Raw genomic sequence first — 27,136 nt, 5'->3', positions numbered from 1 at the left:
GTTCCCCACCATTAAACGGCAGAGTTAAGGACCCAGTAGCTTCCCTGCTGCTTACAACTTTGCAAAAGTGTGTGTTGCATTCAGCTGAAGGTGCAGATAAGTTTGCTTTCTCATTTTCTCTCTCTCACACACACATGCATAGCTAAGTGGGAGATTATTGTTTGATCCTAAGTATATATTTCTTTAGCGTGGGAGTCCTGTGTTGTATAGCAAGCGATCTGTGTGAAAGCAGAGCTGCAACATTGTTCTTAATACCACTTCTGTCAATGGAGCTGGTGAAGCGATCAGGCCTGGATGGACCAGTTTCAAGGATTTCTGCTGGCTACAACCAGTGGGGACCCAGCAGGGAGGAGGGGACGCTCTTTGCTGGCAGAGTGATGCTGCCATCACTCCACAAGCACATGCTGGCATAAAATGCACCTCCATCCCATCCAACCTTCCATGCCAGCCTGGCACAAAGGGAGGTTGGATTATGACCTCAGTGTGCAAAAGACTGCATTTATTGTAAGTCTCTTTAAGACTGACTTGTAAGTAAATGCATACACAATGATCAGAGAAAGAGAGAACAGTTGGCTATTTCCCCTGAAGCATCTTTAGTGACATACAAAATCACATGTCTGTGTCCAAACTAAAATGCCATATTAATTCTATTACAGTAATCGCAAAGGCCGCCACTGCTGAGAGCATCTTTATTTCCATCCACATGTAGGGTGGTCAGGTGAAAAAGAGGACTTTTAATAGTTATGCAGAAGAGGGAATTCCACCCTAATCACATGTGAATATTCTCCAGGAGCACCTATATTTCTGGTTATATGGAGAAAAATAACCGCAACCAAAGTACATACCTATTTTGTTGCAATTTGTATTATTCATATTAAAACTGCTTCCTTATAATATTATTTAATTATTATTGTTGTATGGTGCAGGATTTCTGGGTTGTGTGATGTGGAATGTGTGAAGTGGGTGTGATACAGACTTTCTGGAGTACATTGGATGTGAGGAGCTTCTATGTACCTTATCTGTCTGCATTTGAATTCTGTGAATTCTGTGCCACACCAGTAGAGTCACTTATTTGTCCTTGGGACTAGAAAACATTTTCAAGAATGTCTTCTGTGATCTTAATTCCTTGACCATGCAACGTATTTCTTTCCGTCTATAAGACGCCCCCATGTATAAGACGCCCCCTGTTTTGGGGGACTCAGATTTAAGAAAATGGGGGGAGATGGCCCAGAGCATAAAGGTTAAAGGTAAAGGGACCTCTGACCATTAGATCCAGTCGTAAGGTAAAGGGACCCCTGACCATTAGGTCCAGTTGTGACCAACTCTGGGGTTGCGGCACTCATCTCGCTTTATTGGCCGAGGGAGCTGGCGTACAGCTTCTGGGTCATGTGGCCAGCATGACTAAGCCACTTCTGGCGAATCAGAGCAGTGCACGAAAACGCCATTTACCTTCCCGCCAGAATGGTACCTATTTATCTACTTGCACTTTGACGTGCTTTCGAACTGCTAGGTTGGCAGGAGCTGGGACCGAGCAACGGGAGCTCACCCCATCACGGGAATTCGAACCGCCGACCTTCTGATCGGCAAGTCCTAGACTCTGTGGTTTAACCCACAGCGCCACCCACGTCCCCTAATTTTTGACATTACTTTTTAGGGGGTAAACCTAGTCTTATTCATGGAAAAATACGGTACTTAGGTTTTGTACATACCATACATTTAAAGCACCTCCCACCAGTGCTTTTTTTCAGGAGGTACTCAAGGGTACACAGTGCCGGCACCTCTTTTGTTGTTGTTAAAAAGTGTAACAACTTCATGGCGAGTACTGGCACCTATTTTTTCTAGAAAAAAAGCACTGCCTCCCACCAAAGAATCCTGGGAACTGTGGTTTACTGTTCAATTCCTAGCACCCATAACAAACCACAGTTCTTAGGATTCTTTCTGTGGGAAATGCGCTTTCAGTGTATGGAGCGGCGTACACAGCCCTCATTTGCATGAACTGATCTGTAGTTTGTCCTTTTTCTTATCTGCTGTGTGTCTTTTCTCTGCAATGGATTTCATTATCGTCTTTGGAATGAGACTCAGTCTTCTCCATCTGTAAAATGTCAGCTGCAGTCCAAACCCCAAGCAGCAGAAGCAGCAGGGCTTAACAGAACAGCAGGGCCACTGCCACATCCACAGCTCTGCTACTCACCCCAGGCAGGCAGGCCAGAAGGTAAACTGTTGTGCCAGCCTTGAGTTCGATGCTGTTATGTGATGGCGGCTGGGCTGGCTCAGGTCCCAGCAGATCCTGAGTTGGCTCAGCACTCCCTGCATGCAAGCTTGGCAGGTGAAACAGGAAAGTCCTCTGGTGGAGGACACTGGAGTCTGGCAAGGCTCCTATCCCTCCCTAGGCTGGTGCAAAGGGGTTTGGACTGTAGCCCTAGGACTTCTTCTAAATCTCTTAAAATGTTGTTTATAAGTGTGACTCATAGTGATAGGGACGTGCCATAGCTGGGTAGTTGAGAATCTGCTTTGTATGTGAAAGGTCCCAGCCAGGTTTTATGTCTGGCCTTTCCAGGTAGGCCCCCTGGGACTTTCTTACCTGAAACCCCACAGAGTCACAGCCAATCAGCATGGACAATACTCAGCTTGACCGAATAATAATAATAATAATAATAATAATTAATAATAATAATAATAATAAACCTTTATTATCACTACACCACCTGTGTGCAGTGAAATTAGAAGAAGAAGAGGAGGAGGAGGAGGAGGAGGAGGAGGAGGAGGAGGAGGAGGAGGAGGAGTTTGGATTTGATATCCCGCCTTTCACTCCCCTTCAGGAGTCTCAAAGTGGCTAACATTCTCCTTTCCCTTCCTCCCCCACAACAAACACTCTGTGAGGTGAGTGGGGCTGAGAGACTTCAAAGAAGTGTGACTGGCCCAAGGTCACCCAGCAGCTGCATGTGGAGGAGCGGAGACGCAAACCCGGTTCCCCAGATTATGAGACTACCGCTCTTAACCACTACACCACACTGGCTCTCAAAAATAATTCTAACACCCCCCACTGCCCCCATACACTCAGTCTTGTTTGCACTCTATGTGCTTGTCGGAAGGCAATTGCACCACTATTTTTTTCCCATTCAGCAGCCCAACAGCCTACGGATAAAAACTGTTCTTTAACCTGTTGGTGCTGCTGACTGTACTTCTGTATCTCCTGCCCGAAGGTAGGAGCTTAAAGAGGTACTGGCCAGGTGTGAGTCGTCCCTAAGAATTTTCCTCGCTCTCCTGAGGCAGCGGTCTCCCGCAATGTCATCTACCGAACTCAGGGGACAGCCCAATCCTCACTATTTTTGTGCAATCCCTCAGAAAGTCTTTAATCCAATCACAGATGGTAGAGGAAAGGTCCAGGTCCATCAGCTTTTTAATAAGAATGATCATTCGGTATCCTGCCTGAGCTTTCTGCTATGCACGTACTTCTGCTTATGACATGCATGTGCCACAGCTGCCATCAAGGATGTGTTCAGTTGATCTATGGTGGCCCCCATCGTGTGTGACTGGTAAGGTGGCCAGGTTAAATATTGATGAATAAATTGCCTTCTATAGGCTTTGCCCCCAGCCTTGCTATACTCCATCCCCTTGGCCAGGTTGATATCACAATATTGTGTGGGCCTCTATGAACCTACCTAGCTACCCCTGGTTTGGCATTTCCTTCTCACAAGGGAACAGGAGGATCCAGACTGATGCAAAAGCTCCTAACTTGGGAGCCTTTGCTTTGCTGAGTAAGCTTTTCTCAGCAGCTCTCTCTGGGGTTCATTTATCATTTTGATCAAAGAAAACAGTTGTTCAGCAGGACCTAGAAAAGTGGTGTTTAATAAGGCCATTGCCTTCCAAGCCGTCAATGAAAGCATCCTCTCCCTTTCAGATATTGGATTGATTCATGAGCAAGGGCAAGGGCTAACAGGCAAGGGACTCCTCATAAATAAAACGCACCCAAGCCCAGCCTGTGAGAGAATTGGTCTCCTGTACTAGGCACTTTTCCGGGGAAAGCCATTTTTTGCCTGTCCACTCAATCTTTTCCAACAAACTGTACCAAGAAAAGGACCTGGGGAAACAGAGCTATTCTCCCATCCAAAAATCTCAAAGGCCAAGTGGATTGGGGGAGGGCAAGAAAAAGGCTGAGTGTGGTGAGCTAACAGATGGGCAACTTGTAAATGTCTCTGCAGCTTTCCCCTTGATTAACAAGGGATGGGCAAGCTGGGAAGGAGACAGCTTTGACTGTCTGCTGAAATATGCTTAGGATAGAATCCAACTCATATTTCAGCTGAACTGGCATGCTAGCTCAGTCGGCACACGCTGCCATTGGGTGCCTCTAGCACGGCTTCTGTGATAGGATTATGTCCTGACTTTCAGATTAAAGATTGCATGGCACTACCAAGACAACAGTGCCTCTTAGAAAGCAAGGCTTCGGGTTCTTTTATATACAGTCTTCCATTAAACAGAATTTGTGAAAGTCTGAGTGCATGTGGCAGATAGCTTTTAGCTACCAACACAGAAAGCTCCTCAATCAACTTGTCCTGAGGAGTCAGCATGCAGCTGTGATGCAGCCCTGCCTCCTGGCTTCTCCTTCGGTCCTCCTGATTTGCTTCTTGGTCTTCCTGACCACTGGCTAAGTCCAACGAGTCTTGTTGGTTTGTTCCCAGCTCGCCTCAGACTGCTGCCCACAGCTCAGTCCCAACAGCTGCCAAGCTCTGCAATGCCCCATCTCCTGACCCACCAGTGATGTGACTTGGGTGGTTTTGGTTTATAGCACCACCAATATCTGAGTACACTAGTCATCATTGCACAGGATTTGCTGTTGGTCATAAGGCTTCACATTTTCTCTGGGTCATTTACTGAGGTTAAAGTGGTTGATGTATGTAGGGCAGCTTTCACCAACTGACTCCACAGTTGTTTGGGGTTGCAACTCCCATTGCCAAAACATCTGGATGGCGTCAGGTTGGTAAAGGCGGATGTCTATATAGACATCTTCCTAGAATGTGGTGGGATGTAGATGTGATGGCCCCATGTGAGAATGTGTGTTTTGAAACATAATTTATGGACATCCTAAACATGGGGAAACAGGACTAGGTGCTCACTCTCCAGGTTTTGAAGGGGAGTGATTGCTCCCACCACCTCTTGGTATTGTTCAAACTCTAACCAAGCAAGATGAGCTGGACTTCAGTGGGAAATTGACCTGGGGCTTCGGTTCTGTGCAGGGCTTCGGTTTCATGTCCATGATAATTTCTGAGACAGTGGGTGCAAGACCACAGCCTTAACATGGCTGCACATGTGGGATTTGTATTTATTAAATTTTCTAGCTCCTCCCCTACTCTACCATTTCCTCCCACGGGGGGCTCAGCTAGTTTACGACATTTTAAAATATAAAACAACACTCTGAAGTTCGATTTCCATAATGCTGGTGCCTGAAAGAAGCCCGAGCATGCTTTCTGTGGTCAATGCACTGAATGAGATTTAAGAACGTAAGAAAAGTCCTTCTGGAGCAGGCCAAAGGCCCAGCTAGTCCAGCATCCTCTTTTCACGGTGGCCAACCAGATACCTGTGGGAAGCCTGCAAGCAGGATGTGAGTGCAATAGCACTCTCCCCTCCTATGGTTCCCAAGCAGAATTTGGAAGCATTCTGCCTCTGACAGTAGATATAGAACATACTCATTACGGCTGATAGCCTAATCCCTCCATGAATGTATCTAATTCTCTTTTAAAGCTATCCAAGTTGGTGGCCATCACTACCTCATGTGGAAGTGTATTCCATAGTTTGCACTGGGTGAAGAAGTACTTTCTTTTATTGGTCCTGAATTTTCCAACAGCCAGTTTCATTTACTCACTGTAAGGCTGCAATCCAAGGTCAATAATGCCTATCTACTTTCTCTTAGCTGTGGAGAGTGTGCATTGCTGGATTTAGGCAGGATCCACTCCAAGGATTATGGTATCCTAGTAAAGGGGTCAAAGGGGGAGTACCTCTGTCTGAATACCAAGGCAGGGGTGTATAGGCCATAGACCCCCACCTACCCAACAGCATCCTGGAAGGACTGTCCAGAATTGATGTGCATCATAGAGTGGTCCTTTACCCAGGATTAACCCTGATGACATAACACCGGTCCTGAGAGATCGGCATTGGCTCCCAGTACGTTTCCGAGCACAATTCAAAGTGTTGGTGCTGACCTTTAAAGCCCTAAACGGCCTTGGTCCAGTATACCTGAAGGAGTGTCTCCACCCCATCGTTCAGCCTGGACACTGAGATCCAGCGCCGAGGGCCTTCTGGCGGTTCCCTCATTACGAGAAGTGAGGTTACAGAGAACCAGACAGAGGGCCTTCTCGGTAGTGGCGCCTACCCTGTGGAACACCCTCCCTTCAGATGTCAAGGAAATAAGCAGCTATCCTATCTTTAAAAGACATCTGAAGGCAGCCCTGTTCAGGGAAGTTTTAAATATTTAATGCTGTACTGTTTTTAACACTTGATTGGGAGCCGCCTAGAGTAGCTGGGGAAACTCAGCCAGATGGGTGGGGTATAAATAATAAATTATTATTATTATTCTTATTATTATTATTATTATTATTATTATTATTATTATTAGTCAGCAAATCGGGTTGGTTAATTCAGGATGCACACCCAATGCCTAAGCCAAGACCTTCTGACATCTGTAAGCAATGAAGTTGTGGCCTATTTGATCCCAAGTGGCTTGACCCGTCTTTATTACTTCTTCCCATGGTTCAACCCCGACGTTTGCGGGCTCACTGTGCCTGGGCCCGCAAATGACCTCTAGCGAGAACAGAGGTTCTCAGCTTATTTCTCTTTCATCTGGAAAGAAACAGTTGTGTAACCAATAGCAAAGGAAATGCAATAAGTAAATAAATAAGTCTTGTTATGTATTGTGGGTGGAGAGTTCAAAGTTCCACAGAGAAACATAGTAAGCTGTGAATGACTTCAAAGAGGCTAAGTAGCTGAAGAACATATTATAATTCCGTTTCCTTGTGAACCAAAGAATTTATCTCAGCAGAACTACCTTCTTTGGACAGAAAGGGAAAAAAGGGAGAGAGAGAAAAGAAACGACCAGAATTATTTGAGAAGGATGCTGGCTAGGCAAGTGAGGATTTCCATTAAATACCACCAGTTGACTTCAGAATTCTCTTGTACAGGGGCCAGTTCTCTTGAACTGGTCGTCTTGTGATCGCAGAAAAGCTGCTCTGACATTCTGTAAGTAAAAAACAAAAAACGGAGGGGGCCACCAAATGGGAGTCTGAGTCAGAGTGCCAGTGGTGGTTGTGACATGCTTTCAGATGCCCCATTGGGAGTTGAGCTACTGGAAGTCCATGACAGCTAAATTTGATAATAGAGTCCCATCAGAGAGCAACAGGTGTGTATTAGCGGTCAGAAGGATGACATCTCTAATTACTACACTGTGGAGATTTGCTCAGTGGCAGGTAACAGCAGAGGGCCAGCCTTTGCTCCCCTACCACTGGTTTTTGAAGTGTCCTCTGAAGTGTCATTGGTAATTGGATGCTGAGCAGATACCATTTCTTCACTGTTGCCTAGAGACTCACCTCAGCCCCGTTCTACGTGCCCAACTACCATTGGTGTCACTGAACTGAATACCACCAGTTGGTCACATACTGTATGTACTCTAGCATAGTTATACAATGGCTTTGCTGAGGCAATTCAGATCCTTTACATTTGGGCCATCTAAGTACTTAATTTATGGCAGAATATGGAGATGCACTTCTACCCTAAAGATATCACAAGAGATTCCTGGGATGTTCTCAGTGGCTGCTCCCAGACTTTGAAATTCCCTTCCTAGAGAAGCTAGACTGGCTCCCCCGCCCCCCCTTGTCCTGTCCTATTCCAACAGGCCTTCAGGGAATGGCTGTTCTTTTCAGGAAAGGGCTTTTATAGTACTGTGTTGTTTTTATTGTTTTTGTCATCTGCATTTTAATAGATTTGTTTTTTCAGTTGGGTTTTTTCATTTATAAGATTTAATTAATACATTATAATAAAAAAAATCTAATCTAAATGGAAACAAAAGCAAAGAAGAAGAAGAAAGTCTTCTTTCACAGGTAAATCTTAACTTAACACAGAGAAAGGCGAACCCTCTAACTCTTACCTGGGAGCTTCCATTTCTTCTCTCACACAGGGCCCTTAATCAACTATCCATCACCTTCATCTGCATGTTAACCCTTCCTTAATCCTGAGTAAAAAAGGTAAAGGGACCCCTGACCATTAGGTACAGTCATGACCGACTCTGAGGTTGCGGCGCTCATCTTGCTTTACTGGCCGAGGGAGCTTCCGGGTCATGTGGCCAGCATGACTAAGCCGCTTCTGGTGAACCTGAGCAGCGCATGGAAACGCCGTTTACCTTGAGTAGAGGACCACAAATAGTGCAAATGATTGGAACAAAGCAAAAACAAAAGAAGAAAAAGATAAAGAAAAAGAACAAAGAGATAAGAATGTTAAAGGAAATAATAATGAAACAAAAATGTAATGAAAGGTAAGAAGAAAGGAGTAAGCAATAGTTTTAACACTATTTGAGTTTAATTACTTTTTAATTATTATCTTTTCTATGTTTTCAGCTTCTTTATTTTATCTGCGTTGTTTTCATTTGTTGTAAGCCACCTTGAGTCCCTGTCTGGAGAAAAGTTGGGATGATAATAATAATAATAATAATAATAATAATAATAATAATAATAATAATATCTTGGAAAGTAAAAGGACCCATGCCCAATTCAAGGAGGGACAAAGAGGATCTCATGCACTGGGTGGCAGGTTAGGGGTACAACAACGCAGAGTGGGAGAGAGAGAAGAAAGGTTGGTGTGCCACAGCACACACTTGCCAACTCCCCCTCTCTCTGTTCTACCCACCCTCCATCCACCCACCCACATAAATGATTAAATGATATGAGAAAAGCCACACACCCCTAACAGAATGGCCACAACAGTGCTGCTTTTTCAAACCATAGATGGAAGGGCAGAATCACAGAGTTGGAAGGGACCACGAGGGGCATCACAAGATTTGGGGAGCAGTGGGAAGGTGCCGGTACTGCATACTATTGAGTACTGCCAGAAAAAAAGCGCTGGCATCATGGTAGCTGAAGCTCAGGGAAGACTGAGCAGCTACAAGGTTGTGATCCCAAGCACATATGTTTAGAAGTAAGTCACTGCAGTTGTAGACACTGAAATCTATGGAACCTGCTTCCAAATAAACTGGGGTCCCAGTGGCTTGTGCCTAACATTTTATAAAAAGGAAAAGTCTCTATGTGAAATAATATTATATCAGGACAATGACAATGACTCTGCTTTTGCCTCTTATAGGATTACCAGACTTCAGAATACCAGAAAAGGATGCTTTCTAAGGACCAATCTGTCTTTTATTATTGCATCAACTGATTTCAATAATGTCCTCAGAGCAAAGCAGAGGGTCACTGAAGTTAAAGCTAACCTGATTCCATAATCTGTGCGTACTTTTCTTGAAAATTAAATTTTCCTGAGCCAACAGAGGGGTTGTTCACCAAATAACAGCAAAATCCAGTTCAAAGTGTGAGCACCATGAAGTACTGCAGAACAAATTTGGTCTTCTCTGATTTCAGCACTTGAATGAGTTTTCTCTGCTCCATGCAGTTTAGAGAAAATATTGTTTAGTCTTTCAATGGTGGCCACTTAGCAGACTAGTCTTATTTACATTGCAAATCATATATGGAACAGAAATAGCAAAAGACACACAGCTAGCTGACGTCATCTTCCTTCCAGGACTGATTCTATTTAAAGTAAAAGACAATGAACACCCCCCCCCCCCTGTTGCCAAATCTCCCTCTTTAGAAACCATACTCAGTCTGGGGTTAGGAACTTTTTTTTTTTTAATAATATTTTTATTACTTTTTTCCAAATAGATATCCACAATACAGAAAAACAAGAAAAACAAGAAAAGAAAAAGAAAGAAAAAGAAAAACTGATTTTTCCAAAGCCTCCAACGGACTTCCCCACATCTCCCGCACAATGCAATCTTTATAATAAATTTGTCAGCAAATTATAACCTTGTTTCAGGTGTTTCTTTTATACTTTCAGTTGCATTTTAAGTTTAAATTACTTATTATTCAATTACTCTATAAACACATATATTATCCTTATTTAAACATTTAAACATTGGTTCTTTCATTAATGTTGTCTAATTTCAATGTCATCAACTCCCATTGCTGGAGCTAATCTTTCCAAATCATGCGAATTTTTATAGTTCATATAACTTATAAAATTTTTGCAAATAGTCCTTAAATTTTTTCCAGTCCTCCTCAGTTGTTTCTTCTCCCAAATCTCGGATTCTGGCAGTCATCTCGGCCAATTCCATATAGTCCATCAATTGCGTTTGCCACTCTTCCAGGGTGGGCAAATCTTGAATCTTCCAATATTTTGCGATAAGTATTCTTGCTGCTGTAGTTGCATACATAAAAAACGTTCTATCCTTCTTTAACACCTTTTGGTCGACAATGCCCAAGAGGAAGGCCTCCGGTTTCTTAGGAAAGGTGTACTTAAACACCTTTTTTAACTCATTGTAGATCATTTCCCAGAAGGCCTTCACTCTTGGACAGGTCCACCAAAGGTGAAAGAATGTCCCTTCAGCCTCCTTACATTTCCAACATTTGTTATCGGACAGATGATATATCTTAGCGAGCTTGACTGGGGTCATGTACCACCTGTATATCATTTTCATAATGTTTTCTTTCAGGGCATTACATGCCGTAAATTTCATACCGGTGGTCCATAACCTTTCCCAGTCTTCAAACATAATGTTGTGCCCAATGTCCTGAGCCCATTTAATCATGGCTGATTTAACTGTTTCATCCTGAGTATTCCATTTAAGCAGCAAGTTATACATTCTCGATAGTACCTTGGTCTTTGGTTCTAACAGCTCTGTTTCAAGTTTCGATTTTTCCACCTGGAATCCTGTTTTTTTATCCAACTTAAAAACCTCATTAATTTGGGCATAATGAAACCAATCTTGCACCTTATCCTTTAATTTTTCATAGCTCTGCAATCTCCAATTATCTCCTATCTTTTCTATTATTTCCCAATATTTCGGCCAACCGGCCTCCATATTGGGTTTTTTCCGGGCCTTGGCCTCAACTGGTGATAGCCACCTCGGAGTCTTACTTTCAAGTAAGTCCTTGTATTTTGTCCAGACCATAAATATTGCTTTCCTGACAATATGGTTTTTAAACATTTTGTGTGTTTTTACCTTGTCATACCACAAAAACGCATGCCATCCTAACGACTTATTGAAACCTTCCAGATCTAGGACATCAGTGTTCTCTAGCAAAATCCAATCTTTCATCCAGCAGAAGGCTGCAGCTTTGTAGTATAACCTTAAGTCTGGCAGGGCAAACCCCCCTCTTTCTTTCGCATCAGTTAATATTTTAAACTTTATTCGGGGCTTTTTGCCCTGCCAGACAAACTTTGAAATATCCTTCTGCCACTTTCCAAAACATTCCACTCTGTCCACGATCTGCAAGGCTTGAAACAAAAACAACATTTTTGGCAAAACGTTCATCTTTATAGCTGCAATTCGGCCTAACAAGGAAAGTTTCAGTCTTGACCAAATTTCTAGATCTTTTTTCACTTCCGACCAACATTTTTCATAGTTGTCTTTAAATAAATTCAAATTCTTGGAAGACAAGTTGACCCCCAGGTATTTCACTTTTTTAACCACATTCAATTCTGTTTCCCTCTGAAATCCATCTGTTTCTAAAGATGTTAAATTCTTTCCCAGTACCTTAGTTTTTTGTTTATTCAACTTAAATCCCGCCACCCGACCAAATTCTTGAATCAGTTCTAGAACTCTTTTTGTGCTAGATTCTGGCTCCTGTAGTGTTAAAACCAGATCATCTGCAAAAGCTTTCAGTTTGTATTGTTTCGCTCCGACCCGTATTCCTTGTACCTGCTGGTCCCTCCTAATCATGTTCAGCAACACCTCCAGGACTGAGATAAATAATAAAGGGGAAAGGGGGCACCCCTGCCGTGTTCCTTTTTCAATATGAAACTCTTCTGTCACCACATTGTTCACTATCAACTTAGCTTTTTGTTCTGAATAAATTGCTTCTATTCCATTTTCAAACCCCCGTCCCACTCCCATCCCTTCCAAGTTTTTCTTCATAAATTTCCAAGAAATGTTGTCAAAGGCCTTCTCTGCATCAATAAAGATTAACACTGCTTTAGTGTTAATATTTGTTTGTAAAAGTTCCAGAATATCGATAATATTCCTAGTGTTGTCAAACAAATGCCTGCCTGGGAGAAAGCCTGCTTGGTCCTTATGAATTACTTCATTTAGTACCTTTTTAAGTCTACTTGCCAAAATGTCTGCAAATATTTTATAATCCACATTTAGGAGTGAGATGGAACGGTAGTTCTTAAGTTGAGCCTTTTCAGTTTCCACTTTAGGTATCAATGTGGTGAATGCTTCTTTCCACGTTTCTGGTGCCCTCCCTCCCTCCATAATCTGGTTACAAACCTCCAATAATGGTTGTATCAAATAATCTTTTAGCGTCTTATAGTACTTGGAGGTAAGTCCATCGGGGCCTGGAGATTTGCCTAACTGCATGTTCTGAATGGCATCCTCGATTTCCTGTTGTGTTGTTTTGTGATTCAAGATTGATCTCTTCTCCTGAGACAGTTCTGGTAGGCCATTGTCTTTCAAAAACTGATCCATCTCAAGCACTTCCTCGGGTCCTTGGGTATACAATTTTTTGAAATACTTCTGGAAACACTTTCTGATTTCTCCCGGTTTCTGAATCTTTTTCCCTTCAACCTCTAGATTGGTAACATAATTCAATTTTTGTCTTTTTTTCAACTGCCATGCTAGCAGTTTTCCACATTTGTTCGCGGATTCAAAGGATCTTTGTTTCATTTGCTTAATTTTCCATTCCACTTCTTGGTTTATCAATTTCGTATATTGTGACTGGTGGAATTTAATTTCTCTTAAAATCTCTTTTGATTTTGGTTTAGATCTTAACTTTTTCTCTCCATCTCTTATCTTCTCTAATATCTTATCCTTTTTTCCATTCCAAAGTTTTTTCTTAATCGTGTTCTGTTGTATCAGAAACCCTCTCATTACAGCTTTACTTGCGTCCCAGATTGTTCTTTTTTCCACCGAAGTATTCAAGTTAATTTCAAAATAGTCCTTTAAAGCTTTTTGGGCCTTCTTTACAATCTCTTGATCTCTTAACAGGTTGTCATTCATTTTCCATCTGAAGGAACCAGCCGGAACAAATCTCACTTCCATTTTCAAAGCGTTATGGTCGGAGCAGGTCTTTGGGCAGATTTCCACTCTTGTAGTCTTAGGTGCCAGCCCTCTAGTTGTCCAAATTTGGTCGATTCTTGTCCATGACAGGTGGGCCTCAGAGAAGAAAGTTCCTTCTTTACCTAGGGGGTTTCTTGTCCTCCATATATCAATCATGTCCATATTGTCAGTTAGTTCAAAAAAGGTTTTTGGTAGTCTGCCATCCTTGGTTAGATTTTGATTCTGTGACTTATCCATATAAGTAGAGACCACCCCATTCATATCTCCCATCATAACGATGTTAGAATAGTCCAGATAGTCCAGTAATGTCTCATGCAGCTTCTTGTAGAATTCTGATTTCCCCTCATTTGGTGCATAAATTCCTAATATCAAAACTTTTTCTCCTTGAGTTTGTATTTCAATTGCCAGGATTCTTCCTTGTTCATCTTTAAACAAAAATTTCGGTGACAGGTTCTCCCTTGCATAGATCACCACGCCTCTCTTTTTAACTCTGTCTGATGAAATAAATTCTTGGCCTAATCTTTTGTTGATTAATACTTTCCTGTGGAGCCTAGTCACATGTGTTTCTTGCAAACAAATTATATCCAAATGTTCTTTTTTCAAAATATGAAAAATCCTTTTTCGTTTCTCCAGGGAATTCGCGCCATTTATATTCCAACTATACAGCTGCAGAGACATCCTGTATCAATCTGTTGTTGCTCTTTATGAGGTGTCCTCTTTTTTGTCCGGATCCGAGGGGGAAGGTGTTGGATCTATTCCAGGCTGTGGCTGAGGCCAAGGAACCGCTATTCCCTTCTGCAGATCCTCTCCGTGGTCGTGTAGGAACTTCTGGTTCTCCTCTTTTGTTTTAATTCTAACCTTCTTTCCTTTGTAGTTGAATGATAAACCTTGTGGAAACTCCCACCTGTAGGGTATCCTGTTGCTTCTCAAAAGTCCTGCTAGGTCAGTATATGTAGATCTGAGATCCAAAAGTTGTTTTGGTATATCCTTATAAATTTCCGCTCTTCTGTCCTGGATCTCAAGTGATTTGTTAAAATGAAGGTCAAGTATTTTGTCTCTCTCCTGTTTAGTTCTCAAAATAATCAAACAGTCTCTGGGCCTGTCCTTCTTTGCTGCTCTTCCCAGCCTAAACGCAGTTGTTATTTTAAAGTCTTTATCTTCTTCTATACCCCAGAACTTAGAAAATTCTGCTGTCAAATAACCAATCAAGTCTTCTTTCTCAAGCTCTGGGATAGATCGTAATCTTAAATTATTTTCCCGATTTCTCAGTTCCGCCATAGACAGGTAGACCTGCTGGTCACTAATATGCTTATGCAGTGGCCTTACCTCTCCTTTTAATTCGTCCACTTTCTGGTTCGCTTGGTCTGCTTTTAAATTTGCGGCCTCAGCCAATTTCCGATTCTCAGAAGTGGCGTCTTTTAAATTCCCAATTGCTTGTGAATGTTGTGCCACTTGTTCAGATAGTTTTGTAATAGAGGATGTGGCTAGGTCAATTTTTGCTGTTTGATCATCTACCTTCTTATTTAAAATTGCAAATTGTTGTAGCATTTCATTTAGAAGAGTATCAGATCCCCCTGCAGCCATATCCTCTGTTGTTGTCTGTTCAGCTTCCTTTAATACAGCTGTTGTTGGCAGTTCAACTCCCTTTAATACAGCTGGCACTGATGATCTACGTGCTTGTGTAGTCAAAGTTGTTTGCACAAGTTGGCCTTTCCCTGCTTTCGCTTTTGCAGATCTTGTTTTCGGAGGACTACTCATTCCACACCTGTCTATGAGTCAAGGTCAAATAGTCTATTGTCCCATGGGAAAGACAGTTCCTCAGTGTAGATAACAAAACAGCAGAGAGTCAAAACAAAGTTAGTTCCCAGGAATTTGTAAATCCCAGACTCCACTAGAGGGAGTATTGTTACAGTTCAGGAAAGGAGAAAAGTTTAGCCGCCATTAAAGTCCCTGCAGCTAAATAGCTTAACAATAGTCCTTAAAACTTTTCCCACTTGCAGAGCCTTTCCCAAGTTGCCATTTAGTTGCTTCTAAGAGGTGCAAGTTACAGTTGCTTAATTGTATCTTCCAATAGCGCCCCAATGTAACAATGTAACAATTTCAGGTATATATTGTATCCGCAAAGACAGCTCTTTTCCCCTCTGTCAGCCCGAGGCTTGGTTTCTTAAATTTTTAAAGTCCACAGAGGGAGGAAAGTTCTCAATTTAAGTCGCCCCAATAATAGAGAAGAAGAAAAAAGACTTGCCTTTCCTTTCAATTACCAATTCCACCAACGCACGATACTTCCGAGTTTTATAATCCCTTTCCACTGCTTCCAGCTTGTCAGTTCTTTGCCTTTGATCTTTAAGCCTTGCCGGAAGACGGACTTCCTTTTTTTCGTCTCCCGCTTTCAGCCAAATTCATAAATTTGTAATCCAAAGTAGAGTAATTCTTACTCACGAGTAGATGGTTTGAAATCCAATATTTAAGGAAGAAAGGTCAGCGCTCATCAGCAACAGCTGCGCGGCTTCGCTCCCGCAGAAAGAGCGATGAACTCACAGCACCGCTTCCCCTCCGCGTTTCCGGAGCCCCTTACGGGGTCCCTTCTTCGTTTTGGGGGTCGCTCCAGGTGCCCGCCGAGTCCCACGGCCACGGGCTCACTCTGCCCGTGGTTTTTCTTAGTGGGTCGTCGCTGTGCCGCAGCGAACGACCCTTTTCTGCGGAGCCCCTCTTCACAGCGCGAAGAGGGCCGCCATTGCTTGTTTCGCGCCGCCTCCGGAAGCTGTCTGGGGTTAGGAACTTACTCCCTGAAACTTTCTCAGTGTCTCCATTAATTTTTCACCTTACATAGTATAGTATAGCTTGAAGCATTGTGAATTCCTGCAAAACCACTTAAAGCAGAAGTGATTGTGTAATACACACACACACACACACACACACACTACCTTGTGCAGCTGCCAGTTGTTGGCCAGTTGTGTCTTAACTATCCAGTAATCCCTGCTTGCACACTGTTTTGGCCAGGGTACTGTCTGACCTATTTTCCTTTGTATAAGAACAAGCATGAAGGAGGCCTCCCAGCCTGTTCACAGGTCCTTATATGATCAGTGAAAACAGTTGGTCCTGGCAAGTATTAACTGCTCTCAATCTTAGCCTGATAACTGCCATTTGTCCAGATTTTAATTTGTGTGAATTAATTTTAAGATGTATTTTAATTAATTGATGCCTGTTTTTATGTATACTGTGTTATTTATATGATGTTAGCCACTCTGAGCCTGGCTCCGGCCGGGGAGGACAGGGTACAATTATTTTTTTTACTATTATTATTATTATTATTATTATTATTATTATTATTATTATTATTATTATTATTTTGGTTGGCCTCATAAAGTTATTTCCCAAATACAGCCAACACAGCTCCATTTGCCTTTAATATTGTTATGAGTTTGGGGTGTTAAGCTGGGTGCCAGACCTCTCTAATCCCTGGATTCAGCAAGTGTCAGAATTGAACCAAGCCTTCTAATTCTTGTAACAGCCAGACTAGTCTCCTGGGGAGGTGGCAGCCTGGGTGAGAGCCATTAAGGCGGCTAAACGGGCTTGGTGCAAGTCAGCAAATGGGTAGGGCCCCTTCCTTCAACAGAAAAAAAGCCAAAGTTGAGAACAGAGAGTTGCGGTGATGTGACCTAGAAGTAAAGCAGCAAGGCACAGAGAGAATCAGAGCAATGTTTGAGAGCAATGTTTGATTTCTGTTTGAATCCAAGGCTGTGCCTATGGGAGAAATAAGACCCTTTTGGGGTGTTTATGCTGTGAACCCCTCCATCATAGGCTCAGGTTGTATATATGTATAAATAAACCATATATCATAAAGACACTACAGTCTCTGCTGTGCCTTGATCCAACCCTGAGACCCTTGGAATCTCGCACTGCTCAGAAATTGGAGTGGCATGAAACATGTAACCTCTAGGATCTTCACATGTCCCTGGGATTTTGGATGTGAGATCTGTCTCTTCTGGATTTGTGAGAAATAGTAACACTATCCCACTACCATGTGAAAACTGCAGGGAACAAAGAGACCTACAAAGGCAAATTGGATCCCACCCTCTTAGAGAGGAGCAGGGCTTACTTCAGGGTTTGAAACAACTGCATAGAACTTGAAATCACTGAAGACCACAGTGGCGGCAGCGGGGGAAGGCATATTTGATTGTCTTCTCAAATCCAATTTGAAAAGTTGGGAAAATCTGATCTGCAAGATGACTCAAAACATGCACATTTTATTTGGAACTGAAGCTATTGACATAGGTCAGAGCTTTATTGGAGAAAGCAGAGGACCTTGAAAGCAGAGACAGGCAGCATGTGGAGATGATGGGTTTAGATGGGGGAAAGTAAATGGGAGCACTCCATTAAGTGAATAAAAATGAGACCAAAAGTTATTTAGAGATGGCCCTGTTTGTTTTCAAGAAAATGTATCATAATATCAACTATGTTATAGGGCTGGGACCCCCTTCAGAGGCTGTACAGCTTGTAGAGCATATAATTCCACACTGTATTCTGGGCATTAGCACAAGGGGCCCACGTTATTGGAAGCTGATACCATCTCCTGCATCAAAGCTGCAGCAATAGCCACTACTGTTCTGGCAGATGCACAGCCTGAAAATCTTGATCATATCTATAAACTTTCCAAGGCAGCAGGAGAGTAACCTCTGTGACCACAGCAGCTCCCATTCTGTTCTGCCACTGATCCCTAAATGTGCACCATCCAGCACAACTAAACTGGCTGAAGTTCACTGAAATAAACAGGTTTATGGAAATACATTTTGTGTTCTGCAAAAATAAGATTACGACAAGAACTGACGGTTGTCTAACAGCAGTATTTAAAATGTTAGCATTCATTGTTGTTTTAGCAACACATTCCATTTTTGTCCATAACTGAATGATCTGAGCAAAGTATAAGATATAGTTAAAGAAAAGACCCTCTGCTTTTCTAGCACTTTAGATAAGCTGTAATGCTCAGTCAATTAACTGGAAATTTAAGACGAAGTGGAATACAGTATTCCTTGTTTCTTCTGAAGCAACAGCAAAACTCCTTAAAATCTAATTTATTCTAGCATTCCATGTCACAAGACGGTACAACACACTGAACACAAGTTTGGAGAAAGAAATTGTAATACATTTATCAAAGTTAAATTAAAGCAAACTTGGTAAATGAATGTTAGTTCAATATTTGAATAAACCTGAAGAATCTGTAATTGAGGAAACACAATTATTTGAAGCACAACTTGAACTGGGAAAGTTATGTTAGTAGAAGAGCAAATGTGATAATATTTAACCACTGTGTTGCTGGAATTGCAAGTTATATAATGTAGTAGCAATGCAGAGCTGGGGAACATTTTACAGTCACGGAATCATACAGTTGGGAGGAACTTCAAAGATACTGTATTTTTCGCCCTATAGGACGCACTTTTCCCCCTCCAAAAATGAAGGGGAAATGTGTGTGCGTCCTATGGGGCAAGTGCAGGCTTTCGCTGAAGCCTGGAGAGCGAGAGGGGTCGGTGCGCACTGACCCCTCTCGCTCTCCAGGCTTCAGGAAGCTCTCCGCAAGCCTTGGGAGCCCGGCGCGACTTCCCGCCGGGCTCCCAAGGCTTGCGGACAGCAAGCTCCACAAGCTCCGGGAGCGATGGCGAGGTTGCGCAACCTCACCTTCGCTCCCGGACCCCTAGCCCCAAGGCTAAAAACGAAGCCAGGACAGCTAGCGGGATCCATCCTGCTCACTGTCATGGCTTATTTGCTCTTTGGGGCTGGGGGGGGATTTTTTTTTCTTTATCCCCCCCCCATAAGTGCACCCTATGGGCCAGTGCGCCCTATAGGGCGAAAAATACGGTAATCTATTCCAGACCCTTATTGATACAAAAAATCCACTATTACAGAATTTCTGATAGGTGGTCATTCCCAGGGAATAACTGATGGGTAGAGGGGATGCTTAATTATTCCTCCGACTAATGATTCTCCCTTGAAAATTGCCCACCCAAGGTGTCTTAACCAATTTCTCTCCAGATAGGGGACTGAGATGGAGGGGACATTTGCAAAAGAGAATTTCTGGGTGTGGAAAGATTAAGAGCATCTATTGATCTCTACCAAAGTCCCCTGCCTCCACCTGCTTGTGTCACATCAGGAAATGCAAGATTATGAATGTGCATTTGTAGACATAACATGGTTCTGTCCTGAGTCCCTGACAAATCAAGAACAAGTAGAATATATACTTTATAGAAAAATATCAAATAGTGTCTGGTATCACCAAACATTCATCATGCTAGTTAACTGGTTTTAGAAAAGGCTTTTGACAGTGTGGGAAGGGTCCTTACAGTTAAATACCAGCAAACTAATATATCATATATATGACATGAATAAAGCATGATTTACATTCCAAGCTTAACCATGTTTATTCAAAACTGCTCGAGAGATTCAATGGCATTTACTTTTTAAGTGAATATGCTTAGGCTTTTCAGCCTAATGTTGCTCAAGAATCATTATACTGTAGTTAAAAGAAATATTCTTATGCAGCAGCATTTACAGATAAAACCCTCAAAATCCTTAAGATTAACAAAGAACAATCCCTGCATGCTAAAGTTTTTGTGCTTTCTGTAATAACAACATAATTCCCACATTACATCATACTACATCTGTTAAACTATTACTCTCAATAATTTACTAATCTACTATCTATCAGTGGTCGCATACTGAGGATCGTAGTGCTGAACTGATGAGCCTTTTCAAACTAAGCAGCTCTTTAAATCTTTCTCCTTTTGTGGTTTTCTATCATTTTAGATTTTAGTAAAACTACATTTTACTATTTCCTTTTCACATGGGGAGGGTAGTCAAAAATTGGTTCATCAATACTTTTGTTTCCCCACCCCATAGGAAAACCACTGGAGCTATACACTCCAGTGCAGGAGAGGGGGAACATGCAACTGTGGGAGAAGGATTTGTTGCAATTCACAGACGCTTTCCTAATATTGCTCTTTTAGAGTTGTAAAGCACGCAAAAGTATCCAAAGCAACCAAAACAATGCAACAAATGTTATAGCCTGAACTGAATGGGAATTGTGTTGATGACAATAATTAATGTCAGGTTCAAATGACAACCCCTTGCACTGAAAGAATGTGTGAGAGGGATCAGAGCCATATGGACTAGTCTCCCTGCCACATTTGGTGACCATAAACCTTCCATGCATTTGGAGCACATCAGAAGGGGTTCTGAGCACGTAATGGTGAATGCACATAGAGCTTCTCAGTGCAAGGAGGAACCCTGATTGGTATATGTGTATACCTTCTGACACGCTCCAACAGTGTGGTGGCAGAGCTGCCAAGTACATTATCAGAAAGAAGAGCTAGTTGCCATGGCCATGCGACTATACCGTGGTACCTCTGGTTACGTACTTAATTCGTTCTGGAGGTCCGTTCTTAACCTGAAACTGTTCTTAACCTGAAGCACCACTTTAGCTAATGGGGCCTCCTGCTGCTGCCGTGCCGCCAGAGCACAATTTCTGTTCTCATCCTGAAGCAAAGTTCTTAACCTGAAGCACTATTTCTGGGTTAGCAGAGTCTGTAACCTGAAGCGTATGTAACCTGAGGTACCACTGTAATGCACTTTTCAGTGGATGGTGGGAAGGTTTTGCCCAAACATCCATCACTATCCAATAAGTGCCTCTTGGCAGCTGCTCGGCTACCTTCTATAAGACAATCAAATATACAATGTCCAGTGTTCTCTGTATTAAAAAAAATTGCAACATTTTAAGGTTTCAGTGCTAGGGAAATGTAATATCCCCACATCAGAAATTACACTGATCAGGAGAGGGATTTGGGTTGCTTGTAATAAATAAATAATAAGGTAGTAGTCATGATTAATAAGCCCCAATGTTTAGAGGCAGAATTCCTTAGATTACTAGATGCTAAAATAACAGGGCATGACCTTCATGTCCTGCCTTTGAGTTTCCAGAAGAATCTAGCTTGCTACAGCTGGGGGCAGAATGTTGGACTAGATTGACCTTTTGACTCATAGAGCAAGGTAGTTCTTCTTCATGTTGCCACATACCTATTGCACAATTAGAAAAGGGTTTTATCATTCAAGATCCCTGGTGCTCGGAAAATAAACAGTGAGTTTTTATTCTTTTGCATCGATTTGGATATACTGGTAAACAAACAATGTCATAATTTAAACCACTATTTGCAACCAGGGGGAAGTGAGAAGATCAGCAGACAAGTTAGGTGATTTGGGGCACTCTATGCCCCTTCAGCTACTCTTCACAAATGAATGCTGGTCCCACAAAAAATCTAAAAAGTAATATCTCAAATGAATATTAAGGGCCAAATTGTTAAACAAGTCTTTGCATCTCCTATGCAGGTTTTTCCTGTTTGTGTTTTTAAAAATCCCTGAACATTAAATGCTATGAAACCTTTTAACATCAAGTCTCATTTGGCCCTGAGTCAGAGTTTTAGAACAGACAGCATCCATCTATTCCGGTAGTGGGGGGTTTCTGGCAGCATTACCAGAGAGTCTTGTCCACAACAGTGATGAAATTTCACAAAGCGGAGGAGGAAATATGTTCTCCCTAGGACATTGTTTGATTATGCTCATCCATCATGCAGCGCTGACGGTGAAGACCAATTCAGATATATATGCACACCTTGTCACAGTTCCACAGCCAGACAGATATACCTTCATATTAAGCTCATATCAGCACACCTTCAGAGGCCCTATTTGTTCACCTTTCCACTTCTCAATCCCATCTTGCAGAATTGTCTCCTTTTATGACATAAACAACATGTTTGGAATAAAAAGCCAGCATATTCACCCGCTGCACAGCTTGTTCTGCCCTGTGAGTTCATATCTGCTGAAGCAACTCGCATCACCAGCAGCAAACATGCTTTGTACTAGGGAAAGGGCACAGAGGGCTGCAGCAGCACTCAAGAGAGAGTGTACATGTTGGATGATGAGCCTTCAAGTGATTGATGCTGAGCCAAGGTCTATCGTCGGGGGGGGGGGCGTGAGGGGGGCTGTCAAGCAAGTCAACCCAGTGTCTCTGCCCCCTTTGCTGCACTTCTTGGAGTACTCCTTGATTCCAACTGATACAATAGTGACTGAAAAAATAGCGAGGAAGTGTGGGAGTGTTTCTTTATATGGCCTGATCCTATGATCTGGGACTTAGTTATTGGAACGATCAGGATCTGGCTCGAGGGTCCCAGCTGTAGCACTAGACCAGAAATTAGGAAGCTGCGCCAAGAGCTCTCCATCAAAGCTAGCACAGAGCTTAACCACATTTCCTCCTAACCCACTATCTTCTAGGTGTGGCACAAGCAAAAGTGTGGATGAACACACCCACAAATGGTTGTTGTGAGGATAAAAGGGGGTGAGGCATATATGCCACCCTGAGCTTCTTGAAGAAAGGGCACACTACAAATGCAGTAAGTACATATGTAGCTAACTTATCCTGAATTAGGCCCTTGGTCCAATTGAGCTCACTATTGTCTACTCTTATATAGTGGTTCTCCAGGGTTTCAGACAGAAGCCTTTCTCAGCCCTGCCTGGGGATGCCAGAAATTGAACCCGGGACTTCCTGCATGCAAAGCATGAACTTTACCATGCTATGTCATTCCATGATTGATTCATTCATTTTCAAAATTTATTAATTTGTTTCAGAAGGTTTAAACCCCACCCTTCTGTTGCAATCCCAATGCTCAGGACAAGAATGAGTTGGCCATGCCAGCAGTTGCGAATGTTGTGATAGGAAAATAGCCCATAAAGCACTTGAGTGTGGCAGAGGCTTTAGCCCAGGGATAGACAATCTGTGGTCCATGCAGGTGCTGTTGGAAACCAACTCCCAGCAGTCCAGCCAGCAATAATATCCGGAGGGCTGCATGTTTCCCATCCCTGCCATACGTGATCCGCATGGTTTGCATGCAGAAGATGCCAGATCCAAACCTCTTGTTTTCAGAAGGATCAGGGAGTAGGGTGGGGAATAACCCTGTATTGCTAGCTGCCAGTCAGAGTAGTACACAATACAGGGCTAGATGGGCCATCTGAGCGTAAGGCAGCTTATGGTTCTGGCAACAGGAGTGGTGAGGCAAGCAAACAAGCAACCTTGCAACACAACATTTTACCCTCCTGAAAGCCATGTATGCCGGTGCAACTGCAAACCTACCTTCCACAAAATCAAATGGTTGGGAGAGAGGGAGAATTTGGAGTTGGATACAGGCAAGTCTGGAAGAGAGCTCTGCCTGAGACCCCAGGTACTCACTCCTAATAGAGCAAACAAGTCTAGGAGGCAAATGGAGGAAAAATTTGCATCTCCATATGCAAATGTATATAATAGGTTCAAGAAAGCCAAACACCTCATAGATATCTGCTTCTGAAAATTGTGTGTTGCAAAAGGTGCTTTGCATGTTGCAAAACTGACAGTAGAAAACAATTGGTTGTAAAAAGACTGTGATTATGAAGTCACATACATTCCCTCCCCACAAATTGACAAGCCTGGATTTGAAGCTGCTTAAACAATGGCACACCAAATATCAATTTGCCAACTCTATATCTTTTGCCACTTCTGTTATGGAGTGGAGGGGAGACATTGCAGTTCTGTATATGGTTGTTTGTGGCTGTATGCATTTATAGATGTATTCAATGTTTTACAACGAATCATTTACATTTCATTATTTAAATACATCCTTATCCATTTAAATTACGTTTTACCACTTAAAATGTTACAAAGGCATGTGGTGCCCTCAATGTACAACAGGTTGTCTTTTACGCCGTAAGTCACCTCAGGCACTTCTTGGGTAAAAACTCCCAGTCCTTCTCTCATTCTTCCTTTTAGATGTCTATAAAGAGGGTTGTTCTTATACCCATTTTACAGATGGGAATTGAGGCTCAGAGAGCTATTCACCCATATAAAGCCTGCAATATTGCTTTCAAAAGTGGTGAACTGGCGCTGGTTTTCATTTTTCTTATGCAAGCTGAGAGAACAACACGAGATGCATTCCAAACCATAAGATGTGCCAAGTGTTATATATAAAAGACGTTCCGGTTTCATGATTATGTCTAGGCCCCTTCAGACGTTACAAAAAATATTAAAGCAGGTGGCATTTTGACACAGGAACTACCATGTGAGATCGGCATGCACATCACTGCATGTGGTACCCTTGCGTGCATTGCTACCCTGTGTACATGCTCCAGGAAACAACAATTGGGGCCGCGGCTTTCCAGCCTTTATATACTGAGAGTAAATGCTCCCCACAACAAGCCCCAAAGAAAACCAAAACCAACTACAACTACCACCAAGCGCCCCTACATTTCTTATTCACATGTGATCTAGTCATGGGTTGCGCAGCACTTCACTTCCTGTGCCTGTCCATCCACCAGGGATGCTGTGACACATGAAGCAGCCTTGAGCGCCCTTGTCCCTGCGCCACCCTCACTCTCAGGAACTCCGGGGAATGGGAAGCATCTTCCCCATTGCCTGGTGCCCTTGCCAAGTGAGTGTGGGCTTCTGAGTGCAGCTGAGCCCAGAGACTCAGCTGCTATGGCTGCTGCCTGGCATGTGCCTGCTCCTCTGGGACAGGAAGGCAAGGCATCAGGAGCCCTGGGGCAAGTCGAGCAAAGCAGCAGGCAAACTCCTCTTACCTGGGCGCCTCCTGCCCGCCTGTGGGCCCATCTAGTGGCCTTGGGACCTGGCGATGCCCAGGCAGCCCCAGCGCGGCTCCTCTCTGGTGCCAAGGCCCGCCGCTGCCCGCGGGGCCCTTCCCCGCCAGTGCAGACATGCTGAGCTAATTTTATCGGTCCCCTTTCCCCATCGCCGGGGGAGCCTCCGTCCCTCCTCCTCCTCCAGCCCCCACCTCCTTTCCTCCCGTCCGCCGCAGCCAGGCAGCAGCAGCGCTAGAAAATAGCACATCGCCCACTCATCCCCAGGCTCCTTCTTCAAGGAAAATATTTATATTATTATGCCACAGAGAGGGTTTCCATGGCACTGATGACTTTCACACTGTTGCCGTGACAACCACTTGAGGCCATCTTGGACGGGCTGAGAATACCCACTTCCTAGACAAATAAGGCGAGCAGCCGCCGAGGGGAGGGGAGGCCAGGGGTGGGGTAAGGGGAGAAGATCTCCCTTCTCCCCCTCGGTCCTCTCCTTCTGTCGTCTTCTTCTTCTTCTTCTCCTCCTGGCCTGCTGCTCTCCCCCTAGCGGAAGCCCGACGGGCGTCTCCGTCGACGGGCGTTTCTCGCGCAGGAACCGCCAGCGCTTGGCGTCAACTTTCCGGTGCAAACGTCTCGAAATGAATGAGACTCCCTCTTCTGAAGGGCAACCCTTTCAGCTTCTTCGTGTCTGCAAGGCATGGGGGGGGGGGGCGTGCAGGAATGCGGGGGGCAGCGGGAGGAGACAGAGCCAGAAGGCTGCCCCCCCTCAAATATTGCGCTTGATGCAGAGGAAGTAAAATTGCGCCCAGTTAGGGTACCATAGCTCATGAAGCTGGCTTATGGAGTCCAAGTGTGACGAGCTTCGGGTTTTTGTTTAAAAATTTTTTTAGGGCTCATTAGTTGCCTAGATCCAGATGCATATCGAAGGTCTGGAAGACCTATTTCTGAAAGTAGCGTTACCCAAAGAATGTTCAGCTGCATTCCCATATGGGTTGCATCAGTTGAGAGAGCCTTTAGTAACCTGAAACTGGTAGAGCGCGGATGGGGAGGACCACTGATGTGCGGGAGAAGTAAAGTGCGCAACGGATAGTGGGCGCAGCCAGAGCCTAAAGTGGGCGGAACCTTCCCATCTCTCTCCCTCCCCCGCACCCTTTCTCACTTTCTCTTGTGGTCACCTGTACATGCTTCTTCCCCCAAAAGCTGGACTCTTGTCCCTGATCTTGTTATATGCAGTTCGAAGTGAGGTACAAAAAAACCAACACCTTGGCAAATCTTGATTCTGTGATGGTCTGTAATTTCCTGAGTTTGTCGAATATTCCTTTAGCATTCCAGTAAAGTAGATGAAGGGGAAATTCATTCATAATCGTGAATGCCAATTCACAGGATAGGGAAGCCATTTCTCTGTCTGCTGAGTTTTTATGGTTTTTAAGGACTGGATCATCATTAAGTGCTACATACAAAACTATGTCATATGTTATGGTACTGCAATAAAACTGCTAACGCATTTGCAAAGCTAAGCCAAGCTCAGTATGGTTTCAAGTTGGTTGGGGAACAAAAAATTGAGTTACTGTATATCTGGTCCCTTCCAACTCTACAGTTCTATGATTCTATGATATTTCATGTACTTAAATATGCTACTGACGTGGGGGCAAGAGGAGGGCCTCAAGACGACTGATGATTTGTTGTTTTGTTGGTTTGTTGCATTTATATCCCATCTTTTTCTCCAAGAAGCTCAAGGTACTGTTCAAGGTGGTTCTCCCACTGCTCATTTAATCGTCACAATAAATTCTACTCAGAGTAGACCCATTGAAATTAAGTTATTTGTCCCCATTAATGTTAACGGGTCTACTCTGATTAGAACTAATGTTGGATACAACCGTATGTTTCACTTTGGCCCCAGGTTACTTCTCTGGGGGCTTGTTGACACTGTGTACTTTTGCTCTGAAAGGGGTGCTAGAGTTTTATCCTCCACCACTATCACTCCCCCTTTTTTTCCTTTCTCTACATGGAGTCAAGATAGATGCTGATCAGCTTAAATGAAAGCAGGCAGTGCATGGTGAACAACATTTCAAGGACAGCAGGTTCCTGCCCTCCATCGCTTGTGTAAGAGCTGCTGCAGTCTTGCTACAGCTGCCTCCAGTTTTCCTGCTTGCCGTGAAGGACTGG

At 43.3% G+C, this 27,136-nt stretch overlaps 1 long non-coding RNA gene across 2 annotated transcripts; it reads right to left on the bottom strand.

Moving 5' to 3' along the window:
• Window positions 1-8,543: 8,543 nt before the first annotated feature.
• On the bottom strand, window positions 8,544-26,220 carry LOC308586307. 2 transcript variants are annotated; one of them, XR_014007783.1, is made up of 4 exons: window positions 24,959-26,220; window positions 21,254-21,376; window positions 9,467-9,632; window positions 8,544-8,656 (listed from the first exon to the last, which is right to left on the bottom strand). It is a non-coding gene; the product is annotated as an uncharacterized lncRNA (long non-coding RNA). The 2 variants fall into 2 exon arrangements; XR_014007784.1 differs by lacking the exon at window positions 9,467-9,632.
• Between the last annotated feature and the right edge of the window lie 916 nt (window positions 26,221-27,136).

This window comes from Podarcis bocagei (assembly GCF_964188305.1).
Source record: "Podarcis bocagei genome assembly, chromosome: 4".
Taxonomy (NCBI): Eukaryota; Metazoa; Chordata; class Lepidosauria; order Squamata; family Lacertidae; genus Podarcis; species Podarcis bocagei.
The sequence above is the reverse complement of the archived record's forward strand: the minus strand, read 5'-3'. Positions and strand labels throughout refer to the sequence as shown.